Source organism: Pinus tabuliformis, chromosome 8 (assembly GCF_031772625.1).
Source record: "Pinus tabuliformis cultivar Carrire ecotype Pingquan chromosome 8, CPIR1, whole genome shotgun sequence".
Taxonomy (NCBI): domain Eukaryota; kingdom Viridiplantae; phylum Streptophyta; class Pinopsida; order Pinales; family Pinaceae; genus Pinus; species Pinus tabuliformis.
The window spans coordinates 1,679,459,119-1,679,476,366 of NC_142294.1; the positions used below are offsets into that span (position 1 = coordinate 1,679,459,119).

General features: G+C 36.2%; 1 pseudogene; it reads right to left on the reverse strand.

Annotated features, from left to right (window-relative positions):
- Nucleotides 1-16,798, reverse strand: part of LOC149242671 (uncharacterized) — a 66,358-nt pseudogene extending 49,560 nt beyond the window's left edge.
- Between the last annotated feature and the right edge of the window lie 450 nt (nucleotides 16,799-17,248).

The window sequence follows — 17,248 nt, forward strand, 5'->3', positions numbered from 1 at the left end:
CAAAATCGACAAACAAAAACCTCATCAGAATTATCAAAAGAACTACTGATCAAAATCATAGGAATTGGCATAAAGCATTGACATTTGCTCTATGGGCAGAAAAGATTACTCATAAAGCCTCTATTGGTTCTTCTCCTTTTGCTTTAGTTTATGGAAAATAAGTTGTTCTTCCAACAAATGTAGCAATACCATCTCTTTCCCTAGTACAATTTATCAATGAAAACCCTTCAACTTCTCTCTAGACTAGACAATTTCAATCCTCAAACTCAAAGAAGAAAGAGAAGGATAAAGCAACCCTCTTCCATCACCAAAAAATAGTCAAAGCTTCTTTTGATACAACTTCTGGCAGGAAAAAATCCTTTGAAGTAGGTGACTTAGTCCGGAAATGAGACAAGGCACACGAGGAAAAGGGTAGACATACCAAATTCCAAAGGCTATGTCTTGATCCTTTTCAGATTATTGGAAAAATCGGACAATCAACGTTTCTTTTATAAGACTTGTTCGATAGGAAAGATTCTTTGCCCGTAAATGGGCAAATGTTGAAAAAGAAATTTTCTAAGGAGATAACCTCTTCTAGTTTTGTAATATATTTTCCTTTTATGAAAATAATGGTTAAACTAGTATTTACTCCTCGCTTTTCAAAATAAATCTTTGATAACATTTCTGATTTTTCTCTTTTATAAGAAAGTTCGAGTTTAATGGAACAATTAGGATATTTGAGTACTAATTTTCTCTTATCCTCAAGTGAATGAATTTTGTCCCGAACCTCCACTAAGAGTTGATTCGTTAACAGAAGTGTTCGAAGAGAAGATAGAGCCACTGATATCCAATTTAGTTTTATTTTTTATTGGGAAATCTGCATTCGCTCCCATATTTTAACCACCTTCTTGGTGGCCCAAAGATTTTCCAGCATACACATCATCGGAGAAGGGGAATATGATATAGGCTTTTCCCAAGTGTCCCACACCAGCTTGCCAAAATTGGGATTCTCCAACCACACTCGATTGAATTTAAATGGCATCCCAAACCTAATATCCCCGCGGTGCTCGCTAAGAATAATGGGTCGGTGGTCGGATATGTAATTATCCACAATGTCTGATTGGACCAATCCAAGTCTCTCAACAACATGTTTCTGAAGTAGAAAACAATCTAATATTTTAGCAACATAATCATTACCTGATTTCCCATTGTCCTAGGTCAGCGCAATCTTGCATGGTCGGATGTCAATGAAGTTATAGTCAATGATGATATCTTTTATCTGGCCACTAACATGATCTATTATTCTATTCCAACCCCACACCTAAACTGAACCAATAGTACAGTTCATATCCCCTGCCATGATCAGTGTGGAAATCTCCAACCTCTGTGTTGCCACTAACTTCCACCAAAAAGAGTCTTTATCACTATACAAGGCATATATGTTCAGTATATGGATATATCTCGGCAAAACCTCTAATATATCCAGCTAATAGAACACTGACAAAACATGAGAATGCCATCATCCTTACCCATCGAGGATCCCATAAAGAAACCAAGCCCCTGAAAGGCCATCATCATCAGTAGCGGCCATATACTAGTAAGGGAACATCTTCCTAAAATATTTGATCACTAGGTGTGCTTGATGCATAGTATCTTACAATAGAATGATGAAAGGGTGAGTCTTGAAGAATAGCTCCTTTAGGGCCAAAAATTTGTTGGATGGCCCCAAGCCCTAAATCTTCATGGACATAATATAATTCATGAGGGTCTAGCTATGGGATCTTTTGCTCTAAGGGCCCGGGGAGAGGAGGATGAAGAAATGGGGACATTTGTCAAGGATTGAGGATCTAAAGACTCAAAAGAGATATTCGAGGGGCAACCACTAAAATTTCAACTATCCTGTTTCCTTTTCCAATGGACAATAATATTTCCAGTCGATAAAGTGCTATGATAAGGGACATGGAGCTAGGTGGCTTGTGGAAAATAAGCATATGTAATTCCAATGTCTTTCTTTGTAAGAGAAATTCCAGGTCATTGTCTACTGAGTTAGTAGGAGAGACAACATGTGAAATGGGTGAAATAGGTCGATCTATGGATGGCAGAACCTGGAGAGTGGTGGCGGTGTGTAATAGGAGAAGGGATATATGAAAAATGAGACATGGAAGGGACATCATGAGGTGACATATGAGTTGGCATAGAAAGAGTAGGGGTCGGTTCGGGGCATGTTAGAAGAGGGATCGTGTCCAATAGAGGCAAGGAAGTCTCCCCATCATTTAAGGTGCCAGAATCCTTGGATCTCCATGAGGAGGACTGAACCAAAATAGGTACGGACTCAGCATAGATCAATGGATATGAACCAACAATAGGAGAAGTAAGGTTGAAATGAGGATTACATTTAGGACTCATAGCCATATTTGAATGATGTGTCCTGCCAAGTCCAATCGTCCAGATATCAGTTGGACCGCTAGCTTTCCCTTTTACATCGCATATATGTTTCTTGTGAGCCATGCGACATCCTCCACTCCTTCGTCGACATTACTCCATAAGGTGACCAGTATGATGGCATATAAGGAAGAGAAGTGGAACGCCCCAAAAATCGAGATGTTGCTACAATTGTGTGTCCTCCCATTTAAAGCATTAATTCAAGACTAAGGGCCTCAGTAAGCCCTTTCACACCATATTTAGTTGCAAAATAAATAGAAGCCCCATACTACCCATATTGAAAAACACATAAAAAAGTGAATCCATTGAAATAAAAAAGTGAATCCATTGAAATAGATTTTTATTGGAATGTGACCATATAATTTCAAGATTGTGATTTTTTTTTGTTTTTATAAAATTATATTTTTAATATATAAACAGATTTAACAAAAATAAAATTAAACAAATTTAAACCTGAAACTTCGAACACAAAAAAAAAAACCATCTACAACCCAAAAACCAATTTCACGAATCGTACAAGGCCAGCCAAAGAACTGACGAGAACAAAAGACATGGGTAGTCGGGCATGGCCTTGGTCTATGCGATGCTCCATCAAGCGAAGAGCAACATGAAGAGTGTTTACCATCCCTGACAAATTTGTGTTAATCATCTCATGCAAATCTTTGATGGGAATTTAATCTATAAATACAATTCTCGCCCACCCAATATTGCAGACAACCACATCATTAGGTCTCCATTGAAAATATTTTTATAATGCATCTGAAAGAGTTTCATAGTCACTCACATCGGTTGTCTGCAAAAAGCTAAAACTTAACTGGATTGCGGATTCTAAAAATATTTGGCTAAGGTACTTTAAAAATATTTGGCTAACGTACTTCAATAATAATAATAAAAGACAATGAGAAAAACATATCCATGTACCTTTGTGAATATTCTTTTAGCACTGATAGTTTTATTATCGACGAAAAAGCAATGAGGAAAACATATCCATGTACCTTTGTGAATATTCTATTAGCACTAATAGTTTTATTATGGACGAACTTGTATATGGCCTTCTCCAGTTTGGCAGAGCTTCTGGCTATCGGAGTAACGAAAGCCCCTTGAGAGAGATTTTGGCAATAGCAAGGCCAATACCATTAGATCCTCCTATTATTAGAATGTGCTTCCCACACATAGTTTTCAGACATGGTGAAGGCTTCCAGAGCAATGTTAGCCCCAACAAAAATAGTAAAAAGAAAACCAGTAATGATGAGTATAGTTGTAGCCAATTCCATCGCAAGGAGAGGATCAAGGTTTTGGCAATGCCAATATTTATTGAAACAAATGCAAGAACCTGTGTATTTAGGTTCGAGATGAGCTAGTCCTAGTTCTGTTGAGAATTAGATAGAACATTTATTACATAATTATTAGAGAATAATAATCTTGTATCGTTGGATTAGTGGGATTTGTTAAAGAATAATAATGTTGTATGGTTGGGTTAGCGGGCTTTGTTAAAGAATAATAATGTTGTATGATTGGTTCAATGGGATTTTAGTAAGGCAAATGTGATATCAATGTTGACAGTTGGCCACCAGGTACATTTAGAAAAAGTTTCTGTCTCGAGGTATTACTATTTTGGGTGGAGGACATGGGCGGTCGTTTCCATCCAACTAGCGTGGCGGCGCTACAAAGCGAGGTCGGCTGCCACTAGCTCTTCTTTGGCTGCCCTCTCCTTGTTTGGTTGTGGAGACCATCGACCAAAATTTATTCTTCTTCTTACTAAGAAGACCACCTCTAACTCTATGCCCACTCTCTTCGCCTCCCCCAAACCGAATGATCATGATTTCTTGTTGTGATATTGCCTTCCACTTCATCGTTCATGATCCATGCTATCTAGGTATTTAGATTGAAAGTTTTTTAACCACATATCGAGTGTAGTGTACTCATCAATACCTTTTTCTGTGCATCGCCAAGATCTGTATGGGATTTTCCTTGCGTTTGATGGGCTGAGGGAGTAGGTTCAAAGCTCCTCTTCCTTGCTGGGTTGCTGCACCATGGTTTTTCAGAGGCTGGGAAACGTAGCATAAGGATTTGTAGTGTTCGCATTGGGCATAAGAAAGAGGAAAATGACGCTATTGAGGCATAAGGAATGCGACTCTCCTTCTTTGTTCCCGATCATGGACTGGACTTTAGACTTTGTATTTTTAATATTCTTGTAATTAAAAGAAAACAAAAGAAGAATTAGGTTTTATGCATATATGAAAGTAGTAGCCCGATATTTCTTCCTTTGTTTCTGAAGTGTCCAAAAGTGAACTATGATTAATAGTTTTAAAAAAAACCTATAATAGGTTAAATCGTTTCTAGCACTGGCCAAAAGTGAACAACAATGATGGATTGTGCACAAACATGTTTAATAGCTTCTAGGATGGTTTTGAGATTACTGGACAAAATTGGTAACTTCTAGCATGGTTTTGAGATTTCTGGACAAAATGCGTAGGATAACTTACAAATTACACCTTGAAGGAACCTACAACCAAGCAAGAATGGAGGGTTAAAGTGGAGGCTTATTCCCCTCTCCTTTCTCCAGAATAAGGCAGGGTTTCTCTCGAAGAGATTGCTTTATGTGGTAAGTTTTCCTATTTTTTGTGATAAGTTTTTCAATCAAAGTTTGGTGATTAAATTATTTTTTCAATTTTAACTCATGCAAAAGACTAAAGTTGCTTAATACTACTTTTGCTTGCAGGTGACCCACTACCCAAAACTGATGAAAAATTCCTGGAGTTCCATTGGTCAATAGCTTTTAAGTGTACAATAGTCCATTCACTTCACCCTTAACTATTTCTCCCAACCCTCAACTTCTCTCATTATGCAATGGAGGCATGCCTCATTTATCTACTTTTGGTAATAGATTCCACTCTCACCATGGCCTTTTCCATATTAGTATTTGCTACAACCTTGAATGGATCAAATATCATTGTTCTTGTAAAAGAATTTGCCTCTCTTATCAATTTAATGCTTATTTTTTAGAGTGTAAAATACAATGTGTCATTTTTCATTGTTTAAATTGTATTTTTTTTAATATAGGACCAAATAAAAATTTTAACCATAAAAACTTAATTTGTTTTCTATATATAGATATATATGAAGTTGATATCAAGATAAATTAGTTAACCTAGATCTTCAAATAATTTATTTGAATCTCTTGTTAAAATATTTTTTAGAAGTATAAGATTTAAACATCTGATTTACACATTTCTTTTACTTCTAATTACTTTATAACACTTTCATTTTTTTAATTATTTTTTACATTATTTTTTATTTATAACATAATTTTTAATTTTTAAGTTTATTTTAAAGTGGCATGGACAGACAAACAAATGGGCTGTAAAATGAGCCTCACAGCTAAAAAACATTCAACTTATTAACAAATTAATAAATATGTAAAATTTATAACATTAGTTAAGTTTAGCATAAAAATAAAATATAAAAAAATAATAATAAAAGTTTGTTTTAACTGTTGAAATTTTTAAATATTTGTCAATTTATATTTTGAATTTTATTTATCTTTCTAACTATTAAAATTTTCTCATATAAAAATAAAAATATATTAATTTCTAAAATAATATTATATTATTTATCTTAATTCAAGATTTACTAAGTCTTCAGAAAATCAAAAGGTATTTTTAGAATGAATAAAGATTTGATTCCCTTTGAATCTTGATAAATCCAGAAATAAGATAAATTTCGACCAAATTATATTGAGATTTATGAATAATATTCAGTCTCTTTTAAAAATTTAATGAACATCACAAAACACAAAAGATAACTATTTTTCTTTACTATTATTTATCATATTAAACTGTGCATTCCAACACCAACACCAAAACTCAATGTCCACAAATTCTTTCCTCTACAAAGATGGGCAATGTCCACAAATTCTTTCCTCTACGAAACTAATTTTGCATGTGTTGAAATATGTGGTATTGCAATGGTTTAATATTTCACAAAGAAATACATTGAATTGCAAAATAAAATAAAAAAATAAAATTTGTGACACCCAAACTCAAATTTAAAATCTTATGGTATTTTGAGTGTCTCTTAGATGTATGTCAACAAATTTTCTATTTCAATTTTTGGTTGAAATCCAATTTGAATTCGATCTTGATTATCGTGCCTCAAACTGCCCCCATTTTGTTTGGTTGAGGGCATCCACTCTGCCAAGGTTTTCTTTAATCCTTCGATGTAAAGATGTCATCCACTTGGTGTTTAACTAAAATCAAAATCCCCGCAAATACCAAACGGGGTGGAATCTGCCAATAGCAAACTAATCTAGCTGCAGTGATGGAATCTGCCAATAACAAACTAATCTAGCTGCAGTGATGGAATCCTTCAGTTGGTAGGAGACTGAGATAGGTGCCCAAATTGGTCCTTCAAAACCAAAGTTTTAGCAATGGATCTCGAAGGGCATTATGTTTTAGCATCCAAGTTTCACGCCATCGTCATAAATGAAGCAAATGAAGCTTGAAGGACATTATTTTTTAGCATCAGAGTTTGATGACATCATCATAAATGAAGTTGTAATTCGATTATAAAATTTAGGTTTGGTGGTATCACTGGTTAAATAAAACAAGCATTAATTCGACATGTTTCATGACATCAAGTTGTAATTGCACAGGTTTCATGACATCGTGTACTAAAAAAGCAAGTTGTATCCCTGGAATTTTCTACACCATGCACCAACCAAAGAGTATAATTTTATCCGTTTGACGAAAATTGTGCTCCAATGAGTGATGTCACCTGTCGTGAAACTGACTACAACTAGCATTTGCACCAGATGTTGCAAAGGAAACGCCGTAAGGCATAAATTGAAAAATACAAATACAACAAAAGAATACTTTGATAAAGAATAAAAATATATTGAACGCTCAAATCAATGCCCCATTAACTGGAAGCACTTAGTAGACATATTTATCAACATTAGGATTATACACAATGATCAAGAAATTTCCCATATACAAACAACAACTTCCACAACAACCTTTTGTCACATCCACATTTTAAGAAATGCCTTGGAACGTGATCAGAATCTTCCATATTGCCTTTTTCATTATGCAGAAAAATCTTCCATATTGTTATTTTCATCACGAATATTGTTAGTTCATTGTTGTAAAGTGTTAGTGTGTTAAATTCAATACTATAAGTTCCACAAGCAAAAAACATTCCTCAATTAGCATAATATGCATTTTTCTCTCACCGTGTATTTTTCAGTCAAAGAGCACAAGTAACATATTAACATGTATTTTCCCTTCATTATTTTCATCATAGAGCCAAGAAATCTGATCTATAAAGTAACAAAAACATTTTGAAATAAGTTTAATATTTCAAGCCAGTGTCTAACCTATAAAGTAACAAAAACTTTTTGAAATAAATTTAATATTTTAAGCAATTGACTAACCTACTTTAATAATTGAAAAATTCTCAAAGATGAATTATACTCCATAATAAGAGAGCCAACATTGGAGCCCATACTTTCACTAAAACCAAAAGAAACACAACCACTTGTTAAGAAGAAATTCAAGTAATAATAATAAAACAAAAATAATAAACATTAAAGTATAAAATGGTATTTCCAACACACAGGTATAAATATACATGCTCTATGTCCATTGTTAGATTAAATGGGTGTGGAGATTTTTAGTAGAGAACCCAAATTTGTATTTCTAATTAGGAGAGGGGTGGAGAAATGCTTTAAATGCAGGTTGTTGCCATTCTAATGAAACCCTTTGCAAAGGGGATGTTAAGATTCTGAGAGAGAAGCTAGGCTTCGTAGAGAACACCTTCCTTGTTAAACATTCCCCTATTGTAACCAAAAGGAAAGGGCAAGAGAAACAATAATTAGGTTTTTGTTCACAAGTTGTATAAAATATATAGGTGCTATTGATGTCTGAGTGAATAATGGGAGAGATTATTTATGAAATTGTGATAAGGCACACCTAGTTTTGTCAGAAAGAGGCATATTAATGACAAGTACGTCACATTTAGGTAGCATTTCATCAAGATTTGTCTCCAATGTTGCTCCAGTTTCCTTTTCCAATTTGGGTCCAATAGAAAGATGGTCGTGGTAAAGAAGCTTACAATTGAAGGGCTGTACAAAGGAACGCAATTCAATTCAACATCATGTAATGTTTATTATTATTAGGTTGAAATTTTGAAACAAACAGCATGCATGCATAAGAATTATGGAGCACTGATTTTTGAAAAGAAGTGTCCAACATCATGAAGTAGTACTAGATCCTAAGAATGAATACCTTCAAACACTTAAGTAGTTCTTTGCCAATACGCCCTACACCAATAGTACCAATAGTTTTCCCTTCTAGATCATATGACCTGTAAGAAATTGTTGCCACTTTCCAATCACCCTCAACAATTTGCTTATATCCAGGCACAAAGTTTCGCATCAATATGAGAATGCGCATTAGCTCATCTTCTGCCACGGACACCACATTACTTGCTATAAAAATTGTTGAAGAAGGTGTCAGTTAAATTATGAAGAATCATTGCAGAAACTTGTTCATACCAAAATGTCCATAGCGTGAACAGGGCAGTGACAAGCGGTATAATTTCAGAAATAGTACCTGTAACTTGTGCGACAGTCACAGCAGCGGCTGCTGCAACATTTAGATCAATGTGATCAGAACCAATACCAGCTGTCAAAAGAAGCTTTAAGTTCTTTGCCTTCTTGATCCTGTCTGTTGTCACATAGGCCGGGTGGAAAGGCATAGAAATCAAAACATGTGCATCAGGTATGTGCTTTTCAAGTTCTGCAAAGGAAATTAATTGTGTAACTTTAGTCCGTAGTGGGTTACAATTCTCAAATGTAAAAGCAAGCAAGCAATACACTGATTTCGACGATCCATGGTAGCAAGAAGTAGGAAAGGGAAGGCATACTAGAAAAATAATAGATTGGATTGTGGATTAAACAACCACCCAACTTCAATTGTGAATAACCAGAAGTCATTTATGACTTGTTCGACAAGATATATATTCTGTAAATCTCTCTTTTTGAAGCAGCACATACGATACCATCTAGATTGATTATTATTCAGGATATGAGGAACAAAAGGAAGTCTAGGACATAAACTATTCATCCATATCAATAACAACAACAAATAACACGATTTTATATCCCAAGGGGTGGGTGGCCCTTCACGGGAGAAAATCTCATTAAATACCTTGGGGTTACCAGCTGGTATTTCAGCGAGCAGTTGGTTACTACCCTTGTCGTCCATCCAGAAAAACTGGGAAGAGGGAGGAAATCTGCAAGGGGCTAGCAAGATGCTTGGAACGCCTAAACTGTGGGACAATATTTTTCCGGACCCGAAAAAGAAAGATGACTCCAGGTGATGTGGAGTTGGAGTATGATGTTACTAGGTACCATATAATAATACCTCCCTCCCAGGTCAAAGACATATGAGTTGAGTTAGAAGGTTGTCTCAGGTTTCAAGGGAAACTGTTTGTCAAGAAGATTCTACAATACAAGAATCAACATAGATGGTGCCCTGTCCAGCAGTCAAAGAAACTCTACCAAGAAAAACCCTGCTAATACACATTTAGCATTAGCTCTAAATCTTTTTCTGTGCTTTTGATGGCTAGTAACTACAGTTAGACAAATGAGACCTGCTAACAATTAGACCACAGTTTATTCATTTATTAAGAAGTCTGGTGTACATAGCTTGATGATGAGTGTGTCCCAGCACTCTAGTGTTAGCAGATAAAAAATCGCAATTCCAAATTAGTTATCATGATTTCAAGTTTCACGGGGCCAATTTGACAGCACAGTACATGTAGCCTAGTAGGGCATTTAAATTCCATGTTATCACTTCACCAACACAGAGAACACATATAGCCTAGTGGTATACATGGATACAGAAAGAAACAGGGCATTTGGGGGGCTTCTAACAGTTTAAAGAAAGAGATGGCGTTTAGCACAGCTCCCTCCAAGCGTTACCAGATGCATAATCAAGGAAAATTCGGGGAGGCCAAGTTTTGGGCAAGGATAAGGAAAAAATTCGGGACAAAATTGGAGAGTAGAACAAAAATATAAAGATATACACATATATATTTTGATGAAAATATATAAGCAATGGTGAGTGCGACTTATAAGAGCGTTTGATCTGGACTTACTAGAAAAGAGGAGACTTCTTATAAATTTCAGCAAAATCTATCTCAAGGCACTCCTCAGCAGCTCTAAAGCTGATTTCTAGCATCCATGTTGCAGGGTTACATTTATCAGTAATCTTTGTCACACCTTCAATAGCCTGTCCAGGACATTTCAAGTTGCTAGATTCAATGAGACTTGAATAAACTGTAAGATGCCTTAATAACATATGCTGCATTAGCAAACATTAATCATATACCTGGAAGTACTCTATGACATGGATTGAATGGCAACCTAGTGGACCGCCATATATAGTTTGACCACCTTGTTTCATCAACAGCAACTGCAAAAAATGAAAGAATGCTATTGTAGTTGGGATTGTTTGGGAAAGTAAGCATCATTAAATATTTGCAAGGTTTTGTTCAATAAGCATTGCTTTACACACATGATTATCAGGTTTTACCTAGGTGTCCAACTGCATTGCCCTTCAGAGTGGGCAGTGAAAATTGTTTTAAATATTGATATTGGTGGGCTTCTAAAAGATCTTCCTTTCTAGAAATTTACAGAACCATCTACTTCTTCCTACAATCCATCTTATAACCTTTTCAAAACTAGCCATTTTGCTGAAGACCTTTGATATTAAATATTTTACTCCATGGCCTTGGATTTGAAATTTAAATATAGCTCTCCGAACTCTAGATACATCACTACCAATTCGCCCCCTATGATTATTATCAGTGGTTTGGATTTCTAGTGAAAAATATTTTTCCTTCCATGACATGTGGTCTCATGCATGCTTTCATATATTTTTTGTGGGTGTGTGATCGCAATTTCAGATTTGGCTATATTAACAACCTGTAAGGAGTTAGAGATGTATCTTACCTCATCAAATCCTTCAAAAATATCTATACTTGGCTGATGGATAGTACAGACTACAATTCGGCCTGTGTCCACTGTATTCCTAACTGTATGCATCGCGATAGCTGCAGCTCTGGCATCCAGACCAGATGTCGGCTCATCCATGAATATGATTGAAGGATTTGCAACAAGTTCTACAGCAATGGTTAGTCTCTTCCATTGCTCAGTTGATAGACCAGTCACACCAGGAAGACCCACCAATGTGTCTCTCAAGCTATCAAGCTCTACAAGCTCCAGCACTTCATCCACAAACATCTGTTAAATAGAACAATCTCAATCTTAGGAAACCCAATATTAAGAATGAAAGAAAGAAACTATATTAAAGTCCACAGGTGGTTCATAAGCGGCTCTCAACATTTCTGTTGCATCAGGAGTATATTTTTAAGATTAAAATCACCATAAATATTTACCTGCTTGCTCTTGGTATCTATTTCTGGTGAAAGGCGCAAGTAAGCAGAGAACACTACTGATTCTCATACTGTTATCTGAGGAAAGTGAATATCATTTTGCTCGCAATAATCTGAAACCCTGGCAAATGTCTCCTGTACCTTTGGAAAACCAGAGATATGTATATCCCCCTCAATATAACCTCCCGTTTTTCTTCCATAGCACATCCATGAATATGATATTCATATTTCTTTGAAATCTGTTATGGGCATTATAAGAGCGTTTGATCTAGACTTACTGGAAAAGAGGAGACTTCTTATAAATTTCAGCAAAATCTATCTCAAGGCGCTCCTCAACAGCTCTAGATCTGATTTCTAGCATCCATGTTGCAGGGTTACATTTATCAGTAATCTTTGTCACACCTTCAATAGCCTGTCCAGGACATTTCAAGTTGCTAAATTCAATGAGACTTGAATAAACTGTAAGATGCCTTAATAACATATGCTGCATTAGCAAACATTAATCATATACCTGGAAGTACTCTATGACATGGATTGAATGGCGACCTAGTGGACCGCCATATATAATTTGACCACCATGTTTCATCAACAGCAGCTGCAAAAAAAGAAAGAATGCTATTGTAGTTGGGATTGTTTGGGAGGGTGTTGTTCAGTAAGCATTGCTTTACACACATGATTATCAGGTTTTACCTAGGTGTCCAAATGCATTGCCCTTCAGAGTGGGCAGTGAAAATTGTTCTAAACATTGATATTGATGGGATTCTAAAAGATCTTCCTTTCTAGAACGAAGCCACTGGATATGGTGCCGGAATCGAACCGTTCAGTCTCTTCAAGTAAAGACGGTATTTCTGCAGCAAAACATGACTTATTTCTTTGTAAGGGATATGCCTGAGAATCCAACAAGCAAGCTCTCCTCTAGTCACAACATTCAGTCATAAGCATTCTGAATTTGCATCTGCCCAAACCTAAGAGAATTGGATTTTCTAAACAAGTGCCTTGCAAATGTTCAATCTAATTAAATTTATTATATTTTTGTTTAAAAATTAAGGATTAAACATTGTTTTTTATTTTTATATGCATCCAGTAAATAATTATTGAATAAAAACAATAAATTGAATCTAAAGGGAAATTCCAGTCCTTTACTATACATCTGTAACAATTTTTATGTGTATTCAATTTTTATGTGTATTTTGTCATATATTTTTCATACCAGCATTTTGAACCATACATTACAATGAATCAAAATAGTTGAATTTTATCATTACTATGAGAAAAAGCAGTGATGAAAGAACAAGGCTGGAAAGCGTTGTGGGCTGGCAATGGCAAGACCTAAGGGTCTAGATTCATCCTCTCCTCTCCTCACCAAGTCTATATAATGAAGCTACTCTAGAGAGAGATAATTACATGCTGCTGAAAAATCTTAGAGAGAGCTTTTTTTCTGTCCCTTAGGAATGACTTCATTATATAGACTTGGTGAGGAGAGGAGAGGAGAGGATGATTCCAGACCCTTTGTCCTAGTGAATTCAAAGTTTAGTACGAGTTCCCAAGCGATTAGATGAGGTAATTGAAAATTCAAACCTCTTCAAAGTGATCCCCTAAAAAATGAACAAATCTAAAATCTTGACGAGGTCATTGCTGCTGAAGGGCATTAGGCAATCATTGCTCCTTGCAGTAAGGACAAGAGGGATGCATTGCTCCTTGTCAGTGTACAGGGAGTAATGAACCTGCTAATCTTTTCTTTTAAGGGAAGAAAAGTGGTGCTTTAGCAAGGTGACATCGTGGGACCTATTTTAAAACAAATGAACCATATTAAATTTAATCCAAAAGAAAATCGAAAAATCTAACCTTAGATTACATCTTCAGAAGCTTACCTTGCATCATTTGTCAGTCGTTGCTCTCGTGGAGAGAGCTTGCAGTTGAGATGTTGAGTAAACCTTCCCTGCTGTTGTAGCTGATTTGAAGACGATTTCACAGGGGAAACATTTTCTGTCTGAAAATAACATATACATACTTATACAGTTATCAGTAGAACCCCAGGATCCAATTTATAATTTTAGCGTATGACCCTGGAAACTATGCTCTACTGCGGTGTAACCTGAGGATCAAACTTGCAAAGCTCAATGCCTGTTAAATGACATTACAGGTGTCATGATGAAAGGTTCCAGATATTTTATCCTTAAAATGTAAAACTATCTTTCAATGTTTTCTGTTTTAAATGCCTTAAGAGGACTAAATCTGCAGAAATAAATATTATAGTTCTCCTCTCTTGAACAACCCACAATCTAAAGAAAAGCATTGTTCTTGTTTTAGCAATTGACAGAGTGCATTCAAAGCAATCTTGGATTTCAACTGTTCTCTTCTCCCATCTGAATTCTTGTTGATGATTTCTAGATCAACATTTCCTAGCAAGCAATTTAATCTGGGTTGAAATTTAGTGGTGAAATTCTATTTCATTGATTGGATATTTAAGCGTCATTTTCCATTTTGATTCCCTAGAAGGAGGTCTTGTCATCTATATCTGTACCTTTCTTCAGACTGTTATTAACTTTATCTAACATGCAGGGCATTGGCATTGTGTTTTGGCATTTTCAGGCAACAGTTGTAAGCAACATGATGGGAAAGGCACACCTTCTGTCTGCATTCCTTGACTACAAGATTTGGACAAGTGATTAGACCCCTTTGGGCTCATTAAGAGGATCCATAAAATAATCTGCAACTGTATCAAAGGTAGTTGCATCCATGACCAGACTTGCAGACCTTTGAGAGATCTACAAACTTTTGAGAGGGGTGCCAGTCCCTTAGGGATATATATTAATAATCCAACTTTTAAGGTCACCGCCAACCGAGACATCAAATTGATGTATAAGATCGTTTTGTTTGTGTGACAAGGGACCTACCTTTAAGTAGCCATTGGATCCTTCAGGTAGCCATTGTACTACTAAAATATACAAAAGCATACATAATCCACACTAATCTGGATTTTAACCGGAAGAAACACATGTCCTTAAGCTCTCACTGATCTTCGTCTAGAGCTGTACGTGGTGTCAAGTTGGCAGTCGCAGCAATCAACCGCATTTTGTACACAAGTCACCAAAAAAGAAGCCAGAGTCCTGGATAGAGAAAGTAGGTTGGCAAGCAGTCCCTGAAGCATTTTCTCAGGGAAACGGTTAATTTCCTGTTTTCTTGTTTCACACAAAATGTAATACTCAGCCGTTAACCCTTTACATGCTTAATGACTCTTAAGCAGTTTGTCTACCAATGCTTTGTACTTTCATCTTCGAAGTTCGAACTACAACAACTGGAAAATTTTACAAGCTAGGAATCAAACCCAACCCAAGACCAAAGCTTCTCTTTGACCGTGCTACGTGCCATTTTCATGAAGACACGCTTAAGAGTTCGTTGTAGGAATGTGAATTGCATATTCAAAAATACCATCTTCCCTGTAATTTGAAGGCAGAGGAAAAGGGCCAACTTTTATAAAATAGTATTAAAGAAGGGACTCAAGACACCAAACTTGATCATTGACAACCACTCTTTCAATAAAAGGACCATGGCATAAAACCATAAAGCTCAAAAAAGTTCTTGCTTTACTAAACTTTATTAATCCCTTTTGCATGATGAATCGTTTCTGCTCTTAAGACATTACATAGTTTACACTACCCTGTAGCAACAATAACATGTTGCACAAGCTAGTAGCCATGGAGCTTCAAAGCCTACGATGGAGACTCTTTTTCGACAGCCAGGGTCAACACTTGGTCTAAAGACGATCTTCCGTACATAGTCAGGGATGCTTACTCAAAGCATTGAAATAAGAAGCCATCTCTTACAGTTCTAGCTGTATTGTGTCTATTACTATTTCCCTCTTTCTTAGAGGCTGTAAAGCTCAGCGCATTGGATTTCGAGTAAAATTGACAAAAGCCAAAACACTATGTTATTTGGATAAACTGGAAATATGCATTTGGGATTTCTGAAGCTAAACTGGAAATATGTATTTGGGATTTTTGAAGCTGCACACTGAGTCCAGTATCCATATTAAATCATAAATGTACCAAATGCATGGATTTGATTCAATACACGCTTGGTGGGAGCAGGGGGCGTGGGGCAGTGGACACAACTCAGGTTGTAGAATACACCTCCATTTTGTTCTTGGAACTATCAAGGGATTCGGGAACCTACTTAGCTTAATGGGTATTTGCTTTTCAAATCAAAGAGGTTTTAACTACTTCAGTAGGATTCCTTTGGTTCATAGGTCTAACACATGGAATTCAGGCATGTAAAATCAGCCAGGAATCACACCATCATTAAACACAATACCATAACCAAACTCAGGCAAACAAAATTAACTTGGTATGAAGGAGAAGAAAGAGGAACCAGGACGAGTATTACCAACAGTTGCAGAGTCATATGTAGTGGGAACACCAGGCAAGGACGGCACACTCATAGACCCCCTGATCACAGTCCTATCCATGCCATCGCCCACAAACATGATATTAGTCTTATTGGGAGGAATCCTAACGATCTCCTCATAAACCCCAGCCTTGATACGTATCACAAATCTCCGTTCAGAATAATCCGGTGCATTGTTCACAGCTTGTTGAATGCTCATGGAGGATTCATCCTTCGAAACAGTAACGTCGGGAACCAATTCATTTACCTCTGATACACCCAAAATTTTATTGAAATGATGGGAATAATCTGCAGTGCTAGATAAATTCAATGATCTCTCCGTTTTGGGAGGCCTCCATATGACCATATTCTTCCCGTAAGTATCCAGAGCATCAACCATGCTTAGAGCATTACTAGTGAAGTTCATAACTATAATGAGTTCTTGCATGGATCTTCCAACTGCCTGGGTAGTATTAACATATTTGAGAGCCGAATTGCAGTCATTCTGATGACTCAGCGCTGCACTCATTGGTTGAGGGGAAAGTACCCCTAGGGTCCTTTGGGTTAAGACTCTACTAGACTGAAAATTGCTTATTCAAAGAAACACACACACAGCCATTATCTTTACTGTAAGAAAATTCTAATGTTGAGGGTACGTACCTAAGGTCCTACATTCGAGAAGACCTTTAGGGTCCAAACCCTTCTTGGAGTTCCCTTCTTCTCCTTTGACCTGTAAAACAAACAAATCAAAGAACACAGCAGTACATGGACAAATACTTATACATAAACCATCTTCATGCTATAAAGTTAGTTATAAAAATCTTTAAGTAACTACTTGCATAAGAATTCAAAATATGAACCTCATAAGCACAAAGAAAGATTGTTTCGGGAACCAAGACGTGTTTCTTTATATAAAGGCAAGTAAAGTACATATAACGGAAAGATTTCACCTGAAACACCTTCAGCAGGCTGCAAGCAA